Source organism: Idiotropiscis lumnitzeri, unplaced genomic scaffold (assembly GCF_059441095.1).
Source record: "Idiotropiscis lumnitzeri isolate Australia: NSW breed Sydney's pygmy pipehorse unplaced genomic scaffold, RoL_Ilum_1.0 HiC_scaffold_34, whole genome shotgun sequence".
Classification (NCBI taxonomy): domain Eukaryota; kingdom Metazoa; phylum Chordata; class Actinopteri; order Syngnathiformes; family Syngnathidae; genus Idiotropiscis; species Idiotropiscis lumnitzeri.
The window spans coordinates 1,778,113-1,803,578 of NW_028283572.1; the positions used below are offsets into that span (position 1 = coordinate 1,778,113).

Consider the following 25,466-nt stretch of genomic DNA (forward strand, 5'->3'; position numbering starts at 1 on the left):
TTCGTCCTTTTTCGTGAAAAGTTGTGGGAGTGGCATTGCACTGTTCGGCAATAAAACAAAGCTGATTATGAGGTTCTAAATATGAACGACAACTCGTGAAACTTTACACACACATCAGGCCGAGCAAATTTATCAATATTTTATACGTTAGTTGTGCAGCTTTTTTGAAATGGCTCGCCATGGCCCTCGAGAAATGTTCAAAAAAGCAGCCCTGGTTGAGTGTTTCACCTCGCTTTTTGTAAATTTTATGGAGTACAGTGAACCCTCGGTTATCGCGGTTAATGGGGACCGAGACCACCCGCAAAAACTGAAAATCCGCGAAGTAGCGGCGCACCTTCAAAAATGCTTAAAAAAAATATACAATATATATAATAAATATATATATATATATATATATATATATATATATATATATACGGGGGGAGAGAGAGAGACAGAGAGTGAAATTCATGTTATAACAAAAAAAACAAATTATTATTAAAACTTATTAGTTTTTTATTCCCCAACCATTCTTTTTGTATTTATTTAATTACTCCGACTTTTACCTGCTGGTACGCCGTCCGGTGTGCCCTGTGAAATGAAAGGTGGCATTCTTTATTTATTCATTTATTTATTCATTCATAACTGACAGCCTCGCGCTCCGCTCGTGCCCGGGCAGAAGAGGTGCTCCAATTCGGCTTCACTGTGACACACGCCCGCCCTCCTCCCCCGGAGCTTCCATTCGGTTAAACTTAGGGGCCGCTTGGCACCGCCCGTGCCCGGGGAAGGTGCTCCTCTTCGGCTTACTGTGACGCGAGCATGCCCTCCTCCTGCGGAGCTTCCATTCGGTTAAACTTAGGGGCCGCTTGGAACCGCCCGTGCCCGGGGAAGGTGCTCCTCTTCGGCTTACTGTGACGCGAGCATGCCCTCCTCCTCCGGAGCTTCCATTCGGTTAAACTTAGGGGCCGCTTGGCACCGCCCGTGCCCGGGAAAGGTGCTCCTCTACGGCTTAACTGCCACGCACGCCGGCCGGAGCTCTGGTACGGTCCGAACCGCGCGAAACGTCGCCACCGATCGTGTCCGGGGGAACGTGCTCTCTTCGTCCACTCTCCTCTTCGCCCACGCTCTTCTTCGGCGCACGCCGGCCGTCTAACTGCTCCAGCGCCCCGTCGTGCCGCTCGGCGAAACTACAATGCCCCCGAATATTTTTTAGACCCGCGAAGCACTGAACCCGCGAAAGGTGAACCGCGAAGTAGCGAGGGTTCACTGTATGTATAAGACCAAGACCTACAAAAAAGTCTCTTGGAGCAATGAGCTAGGTTTTACAGGAAGTCGGCCATTTTGAATTTACTTAAAAGGGGGCGGGTCACCACAATGGACTTTGTGTAGAAATTATTATTGGGGCCCGAGCAGCGACCGCGGCGAGGTCCCTATTGTTTTTGTAGAAATTATTATTATTATTATTTTTCCGATTGTTCGATCGCATTTTTGACCCCCGAAACATGCACAAAAACTCACCAAACTTGGCAGTCTCATCGGGCATGGCGAAAAATTTGATATTTTAACGTCTAATATGAACAGGAAGTGAGTTATGAATTTTTGAAAGTCCGATTTTTGCCCTTTTTTGCATGTTTACAGGGGTCATTCTTTTGCACCCTGATCCTAAAGGCTTCATCTGATTGCCTTAAAATTCTGTCTGTAGCATCTTAAGACCTGGGACAAACACTGGGGCTAAAAATTTTTGTTTCCGAAATACTATATGACGGGGGCGGGGCTTCAAAGTTTTCACTTAAGATTTCCTTCGCCGCAATGGACAAAATGCTTAATAACTCTCCTGCACGTGCTGCTAAAAATCCAAAACTTCACATGTACATAAAGAGTCGGTACCTGAAGACATCTATATGTTTATATTCAGTTATACACCTTGCGCCAATCAATATCATTTTTTACATTTTGACGTACTGCACGGTGCCCTTTTAACGAATCTGATTGAAAATTGGCTAGAAAAGACTCAAGACATTGATCTTACTCTATCCCTATTTTTGTGACTTTCCTTCGAAGGGCGTGGCTATTACGGTGCCGCAGAGTCTGATTATTCTCCGTGGCAACAAAAGTTCCTGCAAAATGATTCAGATGATCCATCTTCTCGAAATTTTTCACATTTGAGGATATTCAGGCCCTGAAGACGGCTGCCAACTTATTTTTGATCGCAGTGGTAGCGCCACCAACTGGTTAAAACAAATACAAATTATTTTCGTTGATGTTTTTCTCCGGGCAGGTTAACAAAATCTACCTTATATTTGCTCGGATGAGTGTTTAGGCCTTGAGGATGTCACAATACGAAAGTCTTTCGCCTTCTTCAGAGTGTCACATGATGGTGTCTTGTGACCCGTCTTTATCAGCTGATGTTCCATGAGGGCGTGACTTACCTGTCACGAGAATGAAGGCAAGTCACGCCCCCCGCTGTCCGTTCACTCCGCCAAGATGCTGGTCCAGGTGGTAGAGAGGATGAAGGCTCCCTTGTCTCTGTTCATGGTTTTTATGCCTCGCTTGCAGATCTCAATGGCCTCTCTGATCCAGCGCTGTTGTTTGTTCTCTTCTGTGCGGATGACCCTGCCCTTCTCCCGGTCCATGATGTGGTTTTCCCTTTTGCAGTGGTCAGTGATTGCTGATTTGTAATGTTCATGTTGTGCTTGTTCTTTTACTGCTCTGATTTTTTTCATTTTTTTGACAGGTAAGTCACACCCTCATGGAACATCAGCTCAAGACACCATCATGCGACACTCTGAAGAAGGCGAAAGACTCGCCGAAACATGTCAGTGAAAAAATTAACCTAAAACATAATTGTCTGCTTTTAATGAATCAGTCAAATATCAATAATAAGAAGACAAAATGAACCTAATACAAATAAATGAATGCTTAATAACTCCCCTGCACATGCTCCTAAAAATCCAAACCTTCACCTGTAAATAAAACGTCCCGACCTGAAGACATCTTAATGTTATTATTTTGTTATACACACAGCGCCGCCAAGTGGAATCAAAAATTTGTTTTTATTTTAATTTTCACGTACTGCACGGTGCCCTTTTGTCGAATCCGACTGAAAATTAGTCAGAAAAGACTCAAGACAATGATCTTACTCTCTGCCGAATTTTGTGACGTTTTGGCAAAAGGCGTGGCTATTACGGTGCTGAAAAGTCCGATTGTACTCTGTGGCAACAAAAGCTCCGGCAACATGACTCAGATGATCCTATCTTCTCGAATTGTACACATTTGAGGATACTTCAGCCCTGAAGACATCTACCAACTTATTTTACATCGTAGTAGTAGCGCCACCAACTGGTAAAAGCTAATACAAGTTATTTTCTTGGATGTTTTTCTCCGTGCAACTCAACAAGGTCGCCCTCATATATGCTCGGATGACTGTTTCGGCCATGAGGATGTCACAATACGAAATTCGTCCTTTTTCGTGAAAAGTTGTGGGAGTGGCATTGCACTGTTCGGCAATAAAACAAAGCTGATTATGAGGTTCTAAATATGAACGACAACTCGTAAAACTTTACACACACATCAGGCCGAGCAAATTTATCAATATTTTATACGTTAGTTGTGCAGCTTTTTTGAAATGGCTCGCCATGGCCCTCGAGAAATGTTAAAAAAAGCAGCTCTGGTTGAGTGTTTCACCTCGCTTTTTGTAAATTTTATGGAGTACAGTGAACCCTCGGTTATCGCGGTTAATGGGGACCGAGACCACCCGCGAAAACTGAAAATCCGCGAAGTAGCGGTGCACCTTCAAAAATGCTTAAAAAAAATATACAATATATATAATAAATATATATATATATATATATATATATATACGGGGAGAGAGAGAGTGAAATTCATGTTATAACAAAAAAACCAAATTATTATTTTTTTATTCCCCAGCCATTCTTTTTGTATTTATTTAATTACTCCGACTTTTACCTGCTGGTACGCCGTCCGGTGTGCCCTTTGAAATGAAAGGTGGCATTCTTTATTTATTTATTCATTTATTCATTCATAACTGACAGCCTCGCGCTCCGCTCATGCCCGGGCAGAAGAGGTGCTCCAATTTGGCTTAACTGTGACACACGCCCGCCCTCCTCCCCCGGAGCTTCCATTCGGTTAAACTTAGGGGCCGCTTGGCACCGCCCGTGCCCGGGGAAGGTGCTCCTCTTCGGCTTACTGTGACGTGAGCATGCCCTCCTCCACCGGAGCTTCCATTCGGTTAAACTTAGGGGCCGCTTGGAACCGCCCGTGCCCGGGGAAGGTGCTCCTCTACGGCTTAACTGCCACGCACGCCGGCCGGAGCTCTGGTACGGTCCGAACCGCGCGAAACGTCGGCACCGATCGTGTCCGGGGGAACGTGCTCTTCTTCGTCCACTCTCCTCTTCGCCCACGCTCTTCTTTGGCGCACGCCGGCCGTCTAATCTCTCCAGCGACCCGTCGTGCCGCTCGGCGAAACTACAATGCCCCCGAATATTTTTTAGACCCGCGAAGCACTGAACCCGCGAAAGGTGAACCGCGAAGTAGCGAGGGTTCACTGTATGTATAAGACCAAGACCTACAAAAAAGTCTCTTGGAGCAATGAGCTAGGTTTTACAGGAAGTCGGCCATTTTTAATTTACTTAAAAGGGGGCGGGTCACCACAATGGACTTTGTGTCGAAATTATTATTGGGGCCCGAGCAGCGACCGCGGCGAGGTCCCTATTGTTTTTGTAGAAAACATTATTACTTTTATTATTATTATTATTATTATTATTAGGGCCTGAGCAGCGACCGCTGCGAAGTCCCTATTGTTTTTGTAGAAATTATTATTATTATTATTTTTCCGATTGTTCGATCGCATTTTTGACCCCCGAAACACGCACAAAAACTCACCAAACTTGGCAGTCTCATCGGGCATGGCGAAAAATTTGATATTTTAACGTCTAATATGAACAGGAAGTGAGTTATGAATTTTTGAAAGTCCGACTTTTGCCCTTTTTTGCATGTTTACAGGGGTCATTCTTTTGCACCCTGATCCTAAAGGCTTCATCTGATTGCCTTAAAATTCTGTCTGTAGCATCTGAAGACCTGGGACAAACACTGGGGCTAAAATTTTTTGTTTCCGAAATACTATATGACGGGGGCGGGGCTTCAAAGTTTTCACTTAAGATTTCCTTCGCCGCAATGGACAAAATGCTTAATAACTCTCCTGCACATGCTGCTAAAAATCCAAAACTTCACATGTACATAAAGAGTCTGTACCTGAAGACATCTATATGTTTATATTCAGTTATACACCTTGCGCCAATCAATATCATTTTTTACATTTTGACGTACTGCACGGTGCCCTTTTAACGAATCCGATTGAAAATTGGCTAGAAAAGACTCAAGACATTGATCTTACTCTATCCCTATTTTTATGACTTTCCTTCAAAGGGCGTGGCTATTACGGTGCCGCAGAGTCTGATTATTCTCCGTGGCAAAAAAAGTTCCTGCAAAATGATTCAGATGATCCATCTTCTGGAAATCTTTCACATTTGAGGATATTCAGGCCCTGAAGACGGCTGCCAACTTATTTTTGATCGCAGTGGTAGCGCCACCAACTGGTTAAAACAAATACAAATTATTTTCGTTGATGTTTTTCTCCGGGCAGGTGAACAAAATCTACCTTATATTTGCTCGGATGAGTGTTTAGGCCTTGAGCATGTCACAATACGAAAGTCTTTCGCCTTCTTCAGAGTGTCACATGATGGTGTCTTGTGACCCGTCTTTATCAGCTGATGTTCCATGAGGGCGTGACTTACCTGTCACAAGAATGAAGGCAAGTCACGCCCCCCGCTGTCCGTTCACTCCGCCAAAATGCTGCTCCAGGTGGTAGAGAGGATGAAGGCTCCCTTGTCTCTGTTAATGGTTTTTATGCCTCGCTTGCAGATCTCAATGGCCTCTCTGATCCAGCGCTGTTGTTTGTTCTCTTCGGTGCGGATGACCCTGCCCTTCTCCCGGTCCATGATGTGGTTTTCCCTTTTGCAGTGGTCAGTGATTGCTGATTTGTAATGTTCATGTTGTGCTTGTTCTTTTACTGCTCTGATTTTTCATTTTTTTGACAGGTAAGTCACACCCTCATGGAACATCAGCTGATAGAGACGGGTCTCAAGACACCATCATGCGACACTCTGAAGAAGGCGAAAGACTCGCCGAAACATGTCAGGTAAAAAATTTACCTAAAACATAATTGTCTGCTTTTAATGAATCAGTCAAATATCAATAATAAGAAGACAAAATGAACCTAATACAAATAAATGAATGCTTAATAACTCCCCTGCACATGCTCCTAAAAATCCAAACCTTCACCTGTAAATAAAACGTCCCGACCTGAAGACATCTTAATGTTATTATTTTGTTATACACACAGTGCCGCCAAGTGGAATCAAAAATTTGTTTTTATTTTAATTTTCACGTACTGCACGGTGCCCTTTTGACGAATCCGACTGAAAATTAGTCAGAAAAGACTCAAGACAATGATCTTACTCTCTGCCGAATTTTGTGACGTTTTGGCAAAAGGCGTGGCTATTAAGGTGCTGAAAAGTCCGATTGTACTCTGTGGCAACAAAAGCTCCGGCAACATGACTCAGATGATCCTATCTTCTCGAAGTTGTACACATTTGAGGATACTTCAGCCCTGAAGACATCTACCAACTTATTTTACATCGTAGTAGTAGCGCCACCAACTGGTAAAAGCTAATACAAGTTATTTTCTTGGATGTTTTTCTCCGTGCAACTCAACAAGGTCGCCCTCATATATGCTCGGATGACTGTTTCGGCCATGAGGATGTCACAATACGAAATTCGTGATTTTTCGTGAAAAATTGTGGGAGTGGCATTGCACTGTTCGGCAATAAAACAAAGCTGATTATGAGGTTCTAAATATGAACGACAACTCGTAAAACTTTGCACACACATCAGGCCGAGCAAATTTATCAATATTTTATACGTTAGTTGTGCAGCTTTTTTGAAATGGCTCGCCATGGCCCTCGAGAAATGTTAAAAAAAAGCAGCTCTGGTTGAGTGTTTCACCTCGCTTTTTGTAAATTTTATGGAGTACAGTGAACCCTCGGTTATCGCGGTTAATGGGGACCGAGACCACCCGCGAAAACTGAAAATCCGCGAAGTAGCGGCGCACCTTCAAAAATGCTTAAAAAAAATATACAATATATATAATAAATATAGAAATATATATATATATATATATATATATATATATATATATATATATATATATATAGATATATATATATATATATACGGGGAGAGAGAGAGTGAAATTCATGTTATAACAAAAAAAAACAAATTATTATTAAAACGTATTATTTTTTTATTCCCCAGCCATTCTTTTTGTATTTATTTAATTACTCCGACTTTTACCTGCTGGTACGCCGTCCGGTGTGCCCTGTGAAATGAAAGGTGGCATTCTTTATTTATTTATTCATTTATTCATTCATAACTGACAGCCTCGCGCTCCGCTCGTGCCCGGGCAGAAGAGGTGCTCCAATTTGGCTTAACTGTGACACACGCCCGTCCTCCTCCCCCGGAGCTTCCATTCGGTTAAACTTAGGGGCCGCTTGGCACCGCCCGTGCCCGGGGAAGGTGCTCCTCTTCGGCTTACTGTGACGCGAGCATGCCCTCCTCCTCCGGAGCTTCCATTCGGTTAAACTTAGGGGCCGCTTGGAACCGCCCGTGCCCGGGGAAGGTGCTCCTCTTCGGCTTACTGTGACGCGAGCATGCCCTCCTCCTCCGGAGCTTCCATTCGGTTAAACTTAGGGGCCGCTTGGCACCGCCCGTGCCCGGGGAAGGTGCTCCTCTACGGCTTAACTGCCACGCACGCTGGCCGGAGCTCTGGTACGGTCCGAACCGCGCGAAACGTCGCCACCGATCGTGTCCGGGGGAACGTGCTCTTCTTCGTCCACTCTCCTCTTCGCCCACGCTCTTCTTCGGCGCACGCCGGCCGTCTAACCGCTCCAGCGCCCCGTCGTGCCGCTCGGCGAAACTACAATGCCCCCGAATATTTTTTAGACCCGCGAAGCACTGAACCCGCGAAAGGTGAACCGCGAAGTAGCGAGGGTTCACTGTATGTATAAGACCAAGACCTACAAAAAAGTCTCTTGGAGCAATGAGCTAGGTTTTACAGGAAGTCGGCCATTTTGAATTTACTTAAAAGGGGGCGGGTCACCACAATGGACTTTGTGTAGAAATTATTATTGGGGCCCGAGCAGCGACCGCGGCGAGGTCCCTATTGTTTTTGTAGAAAATATTATTACTTTTATTATTATTATTATTATTATTATTATTAGGGCCTGAGCAGCGACCGCTGCGAAGTCCCTATTGTTTTTGTAGAAATTATTATTATTATTATTTTTCCGATTGTTCGATCGCATTTTTGACCCCCGAAACATGCACAAAAACTCACCAAACTTGGCAGTCTCATCGGGCATGGCGAAAAATTTGATATTTTAACGTCTAATATGAACAGGAAGTGAGTTATGAATTTTTGAAAGTCCGACTTTTGCCCTTTTTTGCATGTTTACAGGGGTCATTCTTTTGCACCCTGATCCTAAAGGCTTCATCTGATTGCCTTAAAGTTCTGTCTGGAGCATCTTAAGACCTGGGACAAACACTGGGGCTAAAATTTTTTGTTTCCGAAATACTATATGACGGGGGCGGGGCTTCAAAGTTTTCACTTAAGATTTCCTTCGCCGCAATGGACAAAATGCTTAATAACTCTCCTGCACATGCTGCTAAAAATCCAAAACTTCACATGTACATAAAGAGTCGGTACCTGAAGACATCTATATGTTTATATTCAGTGATACACCTTGCGCCAATCAATATCAATTTTTACAAATTTCACGTACTGCACGGTGCCCTTTTAACGAATCCGATTGAAAATTGGCTAGAAAAGACTCAAGACATTGATCTTACTCTATCCCTATTTTTACGACTTTCCTTCAAAGGGCGTGGCTATTACGGTGCTGCAGAGTCTGATTATTCTCCGTGGCAACAAAAGTTCCTGCAAAATGATTCAGATGATCCATCTTCTGGAAATCTTTCACATTTGAGGATATTCAGGCCCTGAAGACGGCTGCCAACTTATTTTTGATCGCAGTGGTAGTGCCACCAACTGGTTAAAACAAATACAAATTATTTTCGTTGATGTTTTTCTCCGGGCAGGTGAACAAAATCTACCTTATATTTGCTCGGATGAGTGTTTAGGCCTTGAGCATGTCACAATACGAAAGTCTTTCGCCTTCTTCAGAGTGTCACATGATGCTGTCTTGTGACCCGTCTTTATCAGCTGATGTTCCATGAGGGCGTGACTTACCTGTCACAAGAATGAAGGCAAGTCACGCCCCCCGCTGTCCGTTCACTCCGCCAAGATGCTGGTCCAGGTGGTAGAGAGGATGAAGGCTCCCTTGTCTCTGTTCATGGTTTTTATGCCTCGCTTGCAGATCTCAATGGCCTCTCTGATCCAGCGCTGTTGTTTGTTCTCTTCTGTGCGGATGACCCTGCCCTTCTCCCGGTCCATGATGTGGTTTTCCCTTTTGCAGTGGTCAGTGATTGCTGATTTGTAATGTTCATGTTGTGCTTGTTCTTTTACTGCTCTGATTTTTTCATTTTTTTGACAGGTAAGTCACACCCTCATGGAACATCAGCTCAAGACACCATCATGCGACACTCTGAAGAAGGCGAAAGACTCGCCGAAACATGTCAGGTAAAAAATTAACCTAAAACATAATTGTCTGCTTTTAATGAATCAGTCAAATATCAATAATAAGAAGACAAAATGAACCTAATACAAATAAATGAATGCTTAATAACTCCCCTGCACATGCTCCTAAAAATCCAAACCTTCACCTGTAAATAAAACGTCCCGACCTGAAGACATCTTAATGTTATTATTTTGTTATACACACAGTGCCGCCAAGTGGAATCAAAAATTTGTTTTTATTTTAATTTTCACGTACTGCACGGTGCCCTTTTGACGAATCCGACTGAAAATGAGTCAGAAAAGATTCAAGACAATGATCTTACTCTCTGCCGAATTTTGTGACGTTTTGGCAAAAGGCGTGGCTATTAAGGTGCTGAAAAGTCCGATTGTACTCTGTGGCAACAAAAGCTCCGGCAACATGACTCAGATGATCCTATCTTCTCGAAGTTGTACACATTTGAGGATACTTCAGCCCTGAAGACATCTACCAACTTATTTTACATCGTAGTAGTAGCGCCACCAACTGGTAAAAGCTAATACAAGTTATTTTCTTGGATGTTTTTCTCCGTGCAACTCAACAAGGTCGCCCTCATATATGCTCGGATGACTGTTTCGGCCATGAGGATGTCACAATACGAAATTCGTCCTTTTTCATGAAAAGTTGTGGGAGTGGCATTGCACTGTTCGGCAATAAAACAAAGCTGATTATGAGGTTCTAAATATGAACGACAACTTGTAAAACTTTACACACACATCAGGCCGAGCAAATTTATCAATATTTTATACGTTAGTTGTGCAGCTTTTTTGAAATGGCTCGCCATGGCCCTCGAGAAATGTTAAAAAAAGCAGCTCTGGTTGAGTGTTTCACCTCGCTTTTTGTAAATTTTATGGAGTACAGTGAACCCTCGGTTATCGCGGTTAACGGGGACAGAGACCACCCGCGAAAACTGAAAATCCGCGAAGTAGCGGCGCACCTTCAAAAATGCTTAAAAAAAATAAACAGGTCACTGCTCGGGCCCTAATAATAGTAATAATAATAATTTCCACAAAAACAATGGGGACCTCGTAGCGGTCGCTGCTCGGGCCCTAATAATAATTTCTACAAAAACAATAGGGACCTCGCCGCGGTCGCTGCTCGGGCCCCAATAATAATTTCTACACAAAGTCCATTGTGGTGACCCGCCCCCTTTTAAGTAAATTCAAAATGGCCGACTTCCTGTAAAACCTAGCTCATTGCTCCAAGAGTCTTTTTTGTAGGTCTTGGTCTTATACATACAGTGAACCCTCGCTACTTTCGCGGGTTCAGTGCTTCGCGGGTCTAAAAAATATTCGGGGGCATTGTAGTTTCGCCGAGCGGCACGACGGGGCGCTGGAGCGGTTAGACGGCCGGCGTGCGCCAAAGAAGAGCGTGGGCGAAGAGGAGAGTGGACGAAGAAGAGCACGTTCCCCCGGACACGATCGGTGGCGACGTTTCGCGCGGTTCGGACAGTACCAGAGCTCCGGCCGGCGTGCGTGGCAGTTAAGCCGTAGAGGAGCACCTTCCCCGGGCACGGGCGGTGCCAAGCGGCCCCTAAGTTTAACCGAATGGAAGCTCCGGAGGAGGAGGGCATGCTCGCGTCACAGTAAGCCGAAGAGGAGCACCTTCCCCGGGCACCGGCGGTTCCAAGCGGCCCCTAAGTTTAACCGAATGGAAGCTCCGGAGGAGGAGGGCATGCTCGCGTCACAGTAAGCCGAAGAGGAGCACCTTCCCCGGCCACGGGCGGTTCCAAGCGGCCCCTAAGTTTAACCGAATGGAAGCTCCGGAGGAGGAGGGCATGCTCGCGTCACAGTAAGCCGAAGAGGAGCACCTTCCCCGGGCACGGGCGGTGCCAAGCGGCCCCTAAGTTTAACCGAATGGAAGCTCCGGGGGAGGAGGGTGGGCGTGTGTCACAGTTAAGCCGAATTGGAGCACCTCTTCCGCCCGGGCACGAGCGGAGCGCAAAGCTGTCAGTTATGAATGAATAAATGAATAAATAAATAAATAAATAAAGAATGGCACCTTTCATTTCACAGGGCACACCAGACGGCGTACCAGCAGGTAAAAGTCTGAGTAATTAAATAAATACAAAAAGAATGGCTGGGGAATAAAAAAATAATACGTTTTAATAATAATTTGGTTTTTTTGTTATAACATCAATTTCACTCTCTCTCTCTCTCCCCGTATATATATATATATATATTTATATATTTATTATATATATTGTATTTTTTTTTAAGCATTTTTGAAGGTGCGCCGCTACTTCGCGGATTTTCAGTTTTCGCGGGTGGTCTCGGTCCCCATTAACCGCGATAACCGAGGGTTCACTGTACTCCATAAAATTTACAAAAAGCGAGGTGAAACACTCAACCAGGGCTGCTTTTTTTAACATTTCTCGAGGGCCATGGCGAGCCATTTCAAAATAGCTGCACAACTAACATAAAATATTGATAAATTTGCTCTGCCTGATGTGTGTGTAAAGTTTCACGAGTTGTCGTTCATATTTAGAACCTCATAATCAGCGTTGTTTTATTGCCGAACAGTGCAATGCCACTCCCACAACTTTTCACGAAAAAGGATGAATTTCGTATTGTGACATCCTCATGGCCGAAACAGTCATCCGAGCATATATGAGGGCGACCTTGTTGTGTTGCACGGAGAAAAACATCCAAAAAAATAACTTGTATTAGCTTTTACCAGTTGGTGGCGCTACTACTACGATGAAAAATAAGTTGGTGGATGTCTTCAGGGCTGAAGTATCCTCAAATGTGTACAACTTCGAGAAGATAGTATCATCTGAGTAATGTTGCCGGAGCTTTTGTTGCCACAGAGTACAATCGGACTTTTCAGCACCGTAATAGCCACGCCTTTTGCCAAAACGTCACAAAATTCGGCAGAGAGTAAGTGAGTCTTTTCTGACTAATTTTCAGTCGGATTCGTCAAAAGGGCACCGTGCAGTACGTGAAAATTAAAATAAAAACAAATTTTTGATTCCACTTGGCGGCGCTGTGTGTATAACAAAATAATAACATTAAGATGTCTTCAGGTCGGGACGTTTTATTTACAGGTGAAGGTTTGGATTTTTAGGAGCATGTCCAGGGGAGTTATTAAGCATTCATTTATTTGTATTAGGTTCATTTTGTCTTCTTATTATTGATATTTGACTGATTCATTAAAAGCAGACAATTATGTTTTAGGTTAATTTTTTACCTGACATGTTTCGGCGAGTCTTTCGCCTTCTTCAGAGTGTCGCATGATGGTGTCTTGAGACCCGTCTTTATCAGCTGATGTTCCATGAGGGTGTGACTTACCTGTCAAAAAAATTAAAAAATCAGAGCAGTAAAAGAACAAGCACAACATGAACATTACAAATCAGCAATCACTGACCACTGCAAAAGGGAAAACCACATCATGGACTGGGAGAAGGGCAGGGTCATCCGCACCGGAGAGAACAAACTACAGCGCTGGATCAAAGAAGCAATTGAGATCTGCAAGCGAGGCATAAAAACCATGAACAGAGACAAGGGAGCCTTCATCCTCTCTACCACCTGGAGCAGCATCTTGGCGGAGTGAACGGACAGCGGGGGGCGTGACTTGCCTTCATTCTTGTGACAGGTAAGGCACGCCTTCATGGAACATCAGCTGATTAAGACTGGTCACAAGACACCATCACAGGGTTCGAAGTTAACTTTAAAAACTGCTTCCCCATAGGGCAAGTGCCACTAAAATTTGCCTTGCCCGAGTGGCCAAATTACTTGCCCAACTTGGGCAAGTGACAATTCTTTTTCTCTTGCCCTGAGTGACTTTTTGTATGACAAAGTGTCTAATTACAAATTGCATGAATTTTTTGTTCGGACAGTTCCCGCCTAGAAAGAATTAAAAATACGTTACAATCATAAGTGTTGCTTATATAAAAATGTATCATGTATTAACACATTAATTAGGTGTCTGCTGACCCAGGATTATGTTATTGTTATGTTATGTTATATATCAATGAGAATGTGGAATGACACTGAACGATGGAAGGTGGAAGGATGTGGAAAGATCGTGAATGACATTGAATGATTTGGAATGACACTGAAAGATTTTGAATAATACTGAATGACACTGAATGAAGTAAAACTCTCTGGGAACGGGCCAATTCAAGATAGCTGCCGCACTGTGGGGGAGGCTTTGGTACCAAATTTGGAAAGAGACCCAAACGGTTGGGTCCATTTTATATCAGTGTGGGGGTGAAACGTTGGTCTCTGCGGAGCTGTCTGAATATTGGAGAAGTGAGAAGACAAAGTAAAACAGAACAATTAAAATCACTCTTCAAATACATATTGTTTGGTAAGCAGAGCATGATTTACAGCTCACCATTTTATTGCATGCACCAAGCATGTTATACATTTTTCTGTCCACGGGATGGCGTAGTCAAGAAAAATGAAGCATCTCGAAGCCCATTCGTGTGTGAAGTATTTCCCTGCAGGGCTTGGCTGCTTTATGGGGCTTCATTTTGCCATCACTAGTTTTAGATAGTTTTAATTTTTGAAAGAGCATTTTCATTTTACAGTGAACCCTCGCTACTTCGCGGTTCACCTTTCGCGGGTTCAGTGCTTCGCGGGTCTAAAAAATATTCGGGGGCATTGTAGTTTCGCCGAGCGGCACGACGGGGCGCTGGAGCTGTTAGACGGCCGGCATGCGCCGAAGAAGAGCGTGGGCGAAGAGGAGAGTGGACGAAGAAGAGCACGTTCCCCCGGGCACGATTTGGGGCGACGTTTCGCGCGGTTCGGACCGTACCAGAGCTCCGGCCAGCGTGCGTGGCAGTTAAGCCGAAGAGGAACAACTTCCGCCCGGGCACTAGCGGGGCGACATTTCGCTCTGTTCGGGAGCGTACGAGAGCTCCGGAGGAGGCCGGCCGGCGTGCGTGGCAGTTAAGCCGAAGAGGAGCACCTTCCCCGGGCACGGGCGGTGTCAAGCGGCCCCTAAGTTTAACCGAATGGAAGCTCCGGAGGAGGAGGGCATGCTCGCGTCACAGTTAAGCCGAAGAGAAGCACCTTCCCCGGGCACGGGCGGGGCGAAATGAAACCGAGTTCAACCGAACGGAGACACGCTTCGGGGGAGCAGGTCCGGCGTGCATGACAATTAAGCCGAAGAGGAGCACCTCTTCCGCCCGAGCACGAGCGGAGCGCGAGGCTGTCAGTTATGAATGAATAAATGAATAAAAAAAATAAATGAAGAATGCCACCTTTCATTTCACAGGGCACACCGGACGGCGTACCAGCAGGTAAAGGTCGAAGTAATTAAAAAAATACAAAAAGAAGTAATTGAATAAATACAAAAATAATGGCTGGGGAATAAAAAAATAATAAGTTTTAATATTTTTTTTTTTTTGTTATAGCATGAATTTCACTCTCTCTCTCTCTACCCGTGTATATATATATATATATATACATATATATATATATATATACATATTTATTATTTTTTTTTTTTAAGCATTTTTGAAGGTGCACCACTACTTCGCACTTTTTTTTTTGAAGCATTTTTGAAGGTGCGCCGCTACTTCGCGGATTTTCAGTTTTCGCGGGTGGTCTCGGTCCCCATTAACCGCGATAACCGAGGGTTCACTGTATTTTTTTCATTATCGAATTTTATTTTTTTCTATTCAAGTTTTGAGTTCATTTTCGTTTACTAAAATAACCTTGGGCTGCAACTACTATCACAGCAACGGCTCATTATATTTTGGCTGCTAAATATGCCAATTTGTCAGAGAGAAGACCGTGACAAAGAATGGCCCAATCGCAATAAACACTCTACACCATACGTTCCTCGTTGACGTGTACATGGGGTGTTGCAGAGCACAGGTTCCAAGCGTACCGATATTGCAAAATTGGGACAATGCGTGTGACGACACCAACTTCCGCCTCCTATGTCATCGAGCTTGGCGGCACGTTATCATTATGTATTTATTTGTAACAATTTTGACGTTGAGAGTGATATTAAAACTTAAGTAATGTGGTAGTTAAGAAAAAACCCTGGCTTGGGACCCACCGGAACAAGCTATAGCTTCATTTGTACTATTTGAGGCGCTCTCACAATCTGCGGCGCATGCACACAAGGTCGCTAAGTACGCTAGCTGCACTCGGACAAAACACGTAGGTGACTTTAAAAGAGTGACCGAAATTGCACACATGCAACTGTTTATCATAATGTCATAATTTGATATGTACATTTGAAGAGAATTTTTTTCAGCATGGGCACAAGAATTCCACCGAACATAGCCAGTTCAATGGGATTTTGGTTAAGTCCGCAAATAATTGTGGACAATATACTTTGGCTGCGCGCTCGAATAATTTTACTCGTATATACTTCAATGAGGGTGTAGTGTGGGTATCGGGATCTTTAACACGCCCTAACACGAAGCTGACTCTCCAACCGCCACAGCCTTTTAATGACGAAATTATAAAATAAACAAAAACACTGTTCAACAACATAAAATAAAATAAAAAATCACATCATACTTACATTTATAAACTTTAATCCTCAAGAACATTATTCTCAGGTTGACCGAAAGACGAGGACACGGGAGCGCCTCGGGCATGTTCTTCTTCCTTGTGTAGGCGAATGACGTTTTAAGGTGCTTGTCCGCCACCTGCTGTGCTGAACTATGTATTAAATAAGAAAAGCAAATTGTTGAATGTTTTTTCCCCAATGAAGACTGAATTGTAAAATACCCGGAAATGGCTTTTCTGTTTTATTGTGCATTTAAAAAAAATTCAGATTGTCCTTTTTTGTTGAGATAATTGTTGAATATTGAAATTGCACATGTAACTGGTAATTTAGTTTTAGATATTATTTGAACCAGTGGAGGGCCATGCATTTCACACCTGGGCCTTCAATGAAGTCCTACTTCGTCCTACTTGAATAAATCCCCCTCATAATACCATAATTTATGACACCACGGGTGGACAAACAATATACAGAAAAGCACTTAGACAGCACTGACCGAGTGTTGGACGATATAGCTTCTCTTGAAAGGTCCGTGTTGAAAATGGCCTCGCAAGTGAATCTTCAATTTCTAAAGATAAAGATGTCTTTTAATTGTCCCATAACGGGGACATTTGCAGTGTTACAGCAGCAAAGATATACATCACACAGTGGCACCGACGTAATGTAGCCGTTAATGTATAACATTGGCAGCAGGCATTCATAAAAAGCATGCAAATATACACAGTATATACGTATATACACAGATCCCCATGTATATACACACTTACAGCCCACAACATATACAAGTGTAAGGAAACACTCCTAATGCCTGTCTATGGTTCAGAGGGGAAATAAATAAAAACGCTGCAATGATAAAAAAAAATACTGAATGATTGAAAATACTGCAATGATAAAAATACTGCAAGAATAAAAGTACTGTACCCAGCCAACATGTCCAACTGGGCCCCAAATGGGGTAAATGCGGGATTCCTGGGTACCAAGTGGGAATGGGCTAGAAGTGGGCAATGGTACAGGGTTCCATGTGGGCGCCATCTGGGATTGGTGGGCATGGGCTTAAACTGGGCAAATGTTGTGGGTGCAATACGGGTTGTGTATGGGCTAAGTGGGCATGGGTTAGAACTGGTAAAGATAAAGATAAAGATGTCCTTTATTAGTCCCACAATGGGGAAATTTGAGGTGTTACAGCAGCAAAGATATAGCTCACACAGAGTCGGCGGCGTAATGTAGCCGTTAATGTATAACATTAGCAGCAGACATTCATAAAAAGCATGCAAATATACACAGTATAAACGTATCTAAGTGTAAGGAAACACTCCTAATGTCTGTCCATTATACAGAGGGGAAAATGCTGTAATGATAAAAACTACTGAATCTACTACTGAAACCATTTATAGGTCCTATTTGGGTTATGTGTGGGCTAAGTGGGCATGGGTTAGAACTGGTCAACCATGTGAGGGTCTCATATGGGCTGTATATGGGCCAAGTGGGCATGGGTTAGAGCTGGTCAACCATGTCTGGGTCCTATTTGGGTTATGTGTGGGCTAAGTGGGCATGGGTTAGAAGTGGTCACCATTTATCGGTCCTGTTTGGGTTATGTGTGGGATAAGTGGGCATAGGTTAGAGCTGGTCAACCATGTCTGGGTCCTGTATGGGTTATAGATGAGCTAAGCGGGCATGGGTTTGAAAATTTGTTCTGGAGCCTTTTTGATATTTAATGCATGCTATGCTAATAGTAACCACCCGAAGACTATTCTCAGTAGAACTATTCAATGGATGCCAAAACGATAGAGACATGGCCATGGAGCCTATGCTGCGAGATTGTGAAAGGACTAAAATAAGTGTAGGATTTTTGAGGACCAGAAGTCAGCTTTTATTAGGTTTGACATTGATTTAACTTATGGAACAATGCAAATTATGGTCGGGTTGTTGTTGGACTTTTTCCGCTTTTGACTAAGGGACGGGTGTTTTTATTTTCTGGGACTCTTTAGAACAAGCGGCACGGTGGCGGACTGGTTAGCAAGTCCGCATCACAGTACAGAAGTGCAAGGTTCTCCCTATGCCTGCTAGGGTTTTCGCCGGTTTCCTCCCACTTTCCAAAAACATTCATGATAGGTTGATTGGTCACTGGTCCAAGGTCTGAGTGTGAGAGCGGATGGTTGCTTGTCTCTGTGTGCCCTGCGATTGACTGGCAACCAGTTCAGGGTGTACCCTGTCGACTGCCCGAAGACAGCTGGGATAGGCTCCAGCACTCCCGGGGACCCTTGTGAGGACAAGAAGCAGTACAGAGGATTGATTGATTTATTAAAATTAAAATTAAATTCATGTATTTATCTATGCCAAATTTAACAACGCTGGACGTTATATTTTGTGAATTTACATGTACCCCCAACTGTGACATTTTATAATATTCCAGACAGCTAAGATTGTCATCTATGAACTATTTGACAAGGCAGGTCCAGCATTGTCAGCCACATCCAACAGTCAACACAGTTACTTTTTTTTTAATAAACAAAATCAACATTATTAATTAATGTTATTTTATTAATTCTGTATGCTGTGAAAGATCTTTATTCAAAGTATATTTGAAGTTATTTCTACCTTATTGCTTGATTTTGAAGTTGGAGTTGTCAAAATTACAGATTCTTTTGAAGGCAGCATATTCAAACTGTGAGAAAAGGAGCGAATGCAAGCTACGCGGTCTTTGAGGTGCGGCAGAAGAGCTGAAAGCACGGTGAGTCCCGAACGATAATTGAATTAATTAATTAATCTTGGGTAAATGTCTGGCTCTCATTTTTTAGACTTACTTTACAATGTGTTTTGTAATTTTTCAAGGTTGCCTGTGTTGGAAAACTGCTTGGTGCGTTAGCTAAAACACAGTATGCTAAAATGATAAGTGACGAGAACACAGAGGGTATATCAACAACGTACGTACTCGAATTATTTTGGGGAAAACTTAAGTACATTATAATCACCCTTTTAATAATACTGATAAGCGTTGTGTGTTTTATTTATTTTTATGAGGACCTTTACAACGAGCTACATATTGTTAGCATTGGGCCTACGACGCTAAACACAGTGTCCCTCGATCTCTCTCCAAAATTCTCCAAAAGACTTAAGCTTTCACTCAAATTAATACAATCTACTCCACTAGCTCATTTAAGGCTTTTTTGTGATGTGTTTGATTTGGGTAAGTAAAGCAAAACATATTAACTGTTGAATGTTGCCTGTTATTTAAATAATAGAAATTCAAGATGAAAGTTGAACAGATATTGAAATGCTAGATTGGCTCATTCAGAATCATGCCACAATGTGCTTTGTATGTTTTGTGTGTGGGTTTATCAAGCTCTAATTCAATGCAGTGTCCAAAACGAGCGCGCATAATTGTTGGATGAATGTTGGTTAATAGAGTCAGATAATAGTTAAAATTCCAACAGTTGAACAGATGTTGAAATGCTAGATTGGCTCATTCAGAATCATGCCACAATGTGCTTTGTATGTTTTGTGTGTAGGCTTATCAAGCTCTAATTCAATGCAGTGTTGAGCTGCATTTGAGAGGAACTACGTAAGTAACTAATGTGGAAAAATTGTGACTTCTTTGTGTACTTTTATTTTGAATATTCAAATTTTGTGGGTAAAGGTTAGAGAAAATAAGTTAAAAATGAGAGCTGTACAGGTATTTAAGTTTTTGGTTTGTAAAATACCCGAATGTGGGTTTCAGCAGGTGAGGCAATGATTGGACAGAGCAAAAGCTATGCTCCAAAATAGAAGTGATTACACCTTCACTAGACTAACCTGCAGCTAATTACATAATTATAAAATTAACACTTTAACCTGGCTTCCCCATCACAGATGTATTCTTTTAAATGCAAAGCTCTTTGTTCTAGCTTTTGTTGTTAAATGACATTCATGCCCAAGTGTCTATGCATCCATTGCAGGGATGTTTTCTCAAGTGACGAGTCTGAAGCCTGTGATGACGAAGTACCATCTACACCTCCCCATGGATTGTCACAGAGAAAAAGCTTCCTAACCAAGAGAGGCGCTGCAGAAGGTCCTTGAGTACGTCCAACGTGTTGAGTCTGTGAGTCTACTGCAGGATCTAATGCAGGTATGAAAATGATGAAATTTTAATGTATTATCTTCAAAATTATAAATAATTATTTAATTTTTTTGAAATATAAAATTAGGTACCCTAAACCCAAGTAGGAACCCCAGTCCCAGTACATTCCTGATTCTGGAGCTACAGAGATCAAACCATCCTACTGTATCACTAAATAGCCCCACCTCTAAAACCCTGATTCGGAAGGCCGAGTTGAAAGACTTCAGAGTTCAAGATGGTCAACTGCAACTATGATAAGCCGAATGTGTTCACCCCAAGTCGGAAACTGAGAAAAAGACTCAATTTTCACATGATTTCAGTCCCTTCTATATTTAAAAGAATGTATTGGGGCTCTAAAAATGTGAAATATTTTTACAAGTATTTCTTTTACTACTCATAGGCAGTTTCATAATAATAGTACAATTTGGCATCGTGTATTGTTTTTTGGTTCCATTCAAAATGCACAAGACGTATAGACATATTTTGTTTGTGGATCGCTGCAGCATCACACGAGCGCACAGAGACAAACGTGGCAGCAACTTAAAACAATTAAAATATCGAATCGAAATCGAGAACTGAAAATCAAAAATCGAATCGGGGCTTGAGTGAATCGTTACCTCCCTAATCATAATCATTTTGGTAGAATGTTGGGCTCTTGCCCTTTGAGTGTATATGGCGTTACCGAAGCTGTTCACTTAATCGACAATTCCTTTCCTGTGACGTTTATCATACCCAGTTTAACTGCCAAAATATTTTTAAGTGTGTGATGATTATCTGGATCGAGTGACACCCATGTTATAATGGTTGCAGGTATTGGTGGATTGGACGATAGTGTCAGAACAATGATGGCGTTCATCATGACAAATCCTCTGTCTCTGAAGTACAATCTCTTTGGACATCGTAGCAAGAACAAGCGCCGAGACCTGCCTTTTTCTGATGTTCTATACGGTAATATATTTTTTATTTTTTATTTTTTTTAAGGGATTGTGGTGTGAAGACATTTCAGCATGTCCCATAAGGTTTCACAATCATTAAATAGCTTTACTAAGTTGGCTTCTTGTCTTTTTTGTTTTAGGAGCACTGAAAAGGAATGGAGCCACAAAGGACATCAACGAGAAGGACACAGGCAACCCTGTCCAAGTGGTTCATGGGAGCTTGTGATCAAGGTGGGAATAGGGCAGTTCGAGCTCGGAGATCTCAAGGCAACTGTCAGGTTTAAAACGTCCTGACGCCATTTTTAGACTGAAGGTGGCATAAATCCAGACCAAACCAGTTAGAGTTTTGTTTTTGACCATTCGCGAATGGGAGAGGAAGTCAGGAGGTGAAGCAGGCGTCTTGCCAGTTCAATCTCGCGCACTCTCTCTCACTCTCTACCACCCGTTCGGTCTTTTATCAGCAACCTAAGCAGACAATGGAGGTCTGTCTGAAATTCTAGCAGGCAGGCAGGAAGCAATCAACCACAGTAGTCAGTCAGGAATTCGAAACTAAAGTGTGTGCGTGTGTTCCAGTTGTGCGCGTGTGTGCTAAAGCAATAATGTGAGTGTCTGTGTGTGTGTGCGCAATTATAACTGATACAAATAGTGTATAAAAACATGATTAGAAATACACAAACTATTTACATATCCTCATCCCATCTCACATTCCCCCGTTTGTGGGTTTAAATCATGTCCTTACGGCTTTAAGACAGATCATCATAATGAAATCATACAACAGTGTGGTCATCCGTGGAGGGGCGAAAACCCTCAGTAGGGACAAAATTCCCCTCCTCCCTTCCGGCGTGGAACGAGATTCTCATGGTATGTTGGTCACTTGGGAATAAAACATAAAAAAACTTCAATATACCTAGTGAAAAATAACAAAACTGTCTCCACGCAGAGCTTGTCTCCACGCAGAGCTTGTCTCTGCGGCGACTTGATGGAGGCCCTTGCCTCGTTGTAGGAGGGGACAGCCGTCTTTACCTCCCGGATCTTCGTGTGTGGTGTATGTGTGTGCATGTGTGGGGGCAGGGGCAAAAGGGTCCATGTGTTATTTAGGTTTCAGTGTCCAGTTCGAGTTTGTCATTGTCCAGTTCGAATTCGTCATTCTCAACATCAATCAGGTTGTAATGGTACATTTGGGCAACAAACATGCAGTTAATAATCATCTTTGTCATAAGAATAATGCAACATGAACAGACTACACATAACAAAAATGAAAACCATAATTATCCCGATATATTGTCTTTCAAATTCTTCGTAGTGGTCATAACATCAATAATTGTTTCATTTTATTAAAAATGTAAATGCAGTAATGTTCTCCAATCAAGGCTAAAATTCTTTATGTACGTCATTAATTTCCAAACAATATCTAATCTTTTTGTTCTGAGGCTTCAACATTCGTATCTGTGGCTGGTTGTGCGGTTCCGATGTGCGTGTGGTCCGATATTGTGACTCAGGTGGGCTCCTGTTCGAGGGATTCGCGTTGCTCGGCCTTTAGCTGGAAACCGGAGAAGCTTGTACTGCAACTGGTGGATCCAGCTGCCACGCCCCGCGACCTTTGCTGCCGTCGGGGTCACTGCAATCATCTGGCGAGGGCCATCTCAGCATTCACTTGTCCCAACGAAGTCGTTTCAGCACCTTGAAGAAGAGTTGGTCTCCCACACGGACGTGATTTCTCTGTGGATCAGAACACACTGGCCAGTAATTGCGTCTTTTTTTTTTTTTTTTTTTTTTTTTGGGCAAAACATGTTTCCCATGTGTACTGGAACTGATGTGCCAGTCGCTGGTGGTTCTGATGAACCTGAGAGTCGATAGGGGATAGTGTCCTAACTTCGGCTGGCACTATCCTCATTGCTGTGATTGAAACACAGTCTGGTCATTGTCTCCTTTTTTTCCCTCATATTCTTGATAAGTCTGCCCTTAACAGTCCCATTAGTGCGTTCCACAAGTCCTGCAGACTGTATGCACAATGACGCTTTGAGTCAATTTTGCAACAACTGTCCCACTTGTTACAACATCATTCACAAAATGCATAATTTTCACTTCAAATCACTTCTTGAAATTCCAAATGTCAGGATAATTTGTGTTAGGTTGAAGATGTATTTTATCCCATATTTTACTCTATTAGTATTGCAAAAGAATTGTTCCACAGCGTGACCCATGTTTGACCATATGGATGAGAAGACTTCACAGAGAAGCGGATGCCTGAAGACTGGATCAACGTCTGCAACATCAAAGGAGGTGTGCTGAGACACACCTCTGAAACAAAAGGACTGAGACTTTAGTACCAGAGCACTAAAAGGGCATATCTGCCTTTTCAATCAGTGGATGACTGCCATTGATGTCTGTCTTTCCTCTTGTGTCTGAGATGTTTACATGTTCCTGCTGGTGCTCCCCCCTTCATCTCTTAGTGCAAATACATTGTATTGTTAGGGACTTCCCTAATAAAATAGAGGGCTCGGCGGAGTGTGCTCCAGAACGAATTTGGAGATGTAACTGAGCACACCTCTGTTCGTTCTCCTCGCGAGTAAAAGATCAACTCTTGTCTTCCTTCCATTCATTTAGCCTATGTTCAGTGAATGCTTAGGTGATTGAACCTGACAATTTGATTACACAACACTTTTTCCAACTGTTTTAGCATCAACATATGTTGTCGGAAACAACTTAATCCATTTTGAAAACATATGAATTACAACCAAACAATATTGCATCTCAAACAAATAACACTGTCTAAAAAAAAGTTTTTTGTTGAAAAGTCTGTATGTGGGAACAATTTCATATCATACTACCCCTCTCTTGACTCATGGTTATGCTCGTGTGTCACTCTTATTACTTTTCCAATCAATGAATTAGGCAGCCAGGATTTGCCATCTGCCAATTTGCTGATCCTGTCCTCAGCAATGTTTGCACCTTTGTTCTCCCAATTTGTGCGTTCAATTACTGGTACCTTTTTCCCTGGCGTGGGATCAAATTGTCAAGTTGATTTTCTGCGTGTGTGTGCGTGTGGGGGTGTGTTCATTTTCCCTTTTAGCTGCGCTGTGTCGATATAAAGGCGAGGCAGTTTCCAATTGTAATTGTGTCATTTTCTGTTAAGTGAATTTTGCGTTCACAAATAACTATTTTAGACGTGCTTTATGCACAACTTTTCTTTTCCTGTTGTGGTTTTTAAAGCCCAATGTCGACAGAACGCATGAACATTTATCTTGACTGTCAGTCCACATTGTAACCATACAACTCATACAAGATGGGAAACCCCAAATTTTAATTAGCTCACACCCGCCTACGCTCTTCCTGCTTATCCTAACAATCTCTTATCCGTTGGTATCACAATGTTAGTACTCCCATCGCATAAAAGTCAGTTTGATTTCAGGCTGCGACCTTGGTTCTCAAACACTTTTACTTCTTATCAGTCTGGAATGCGCACCTGGTCTGTGTTACAAGTCTGAGTTCCTCCAGTCGGGAGGAAGGTCAAGTCGCGGTTTGGTGATAATTTGGACGGCTCCACAGTCGTGTGGCGCCTCCTAGATGATGCGGGGAAAAAATGACGCTGGGCTGAAATGCACCGCAACTTATCAGTATAATGTGTCCCTGTGACAATTAGGCCGGCGTGCAATGTGAATGTGGTGGGAAAAGAATGTAATTTTTTGATTCCTTAAAGCAGCAGTGAAAGCTCTTAATCACACTCTAAGTGGTTCTCTGCCACGAAATCCAAATTGTTGTGACTAAATATGCAAATGAATTCATTTTGCCCTGGTTCCTGCAGTAACCCAGGCTAATGAAGTCATTTTTTGCAGTCACTGTTTTGCTCAAATGGCTTATAATAATTTGGTAGTGCGTTAAGATGCTTTGTCGATACAATCTTGTAGTGTATCTTCACAAGTTCCAACATACACAACCCATTCCATGGCCATGACGATACTGTTTTAAAGATTACCAAGGCTTGTTGGACCTTTCTCTGCCACATAAATTACAGCCCTGAGAGGCACTGGGCCTCAACTTTATCTATGAAGGGTCAGGGATTTAATGGGGGTCACCGAGGCGTCCCAAGGAAAGTTTTTACAGAAAAGTGGTCTGGCAATATCTTTTCTCTTTCTTATCACTGACAATGCGCCCCTTTAAAGTTTTGACGTT

General features: G+C 42.8%; 1 long non-coding RNA gene across 1 annotated transcript in view; it reads left to right on the forward strand.

Moving 5' to 3' along the window:
* The first annotated feature begins 5,918 nt into the window (after positions 1-5,918).
* The window catches only part of LOC148315932 (uncharacterized), a 59,887-nt gene continuing 40,339 nt past the window's right edge, over positions 5,919-25,466 (forward strand). Inside the window, exons 1-2 of the long non-coding RNA XR_015840515.1 lie at positions 5,919-6,020; positions 6,096-6,196. This is a non-coding gene — a long non-coding RNA (uncharacterized LOC148315932). The remainder of the gene's footprint in view (positions 6,021-6,095; positions 6,197-25,466) is intronic.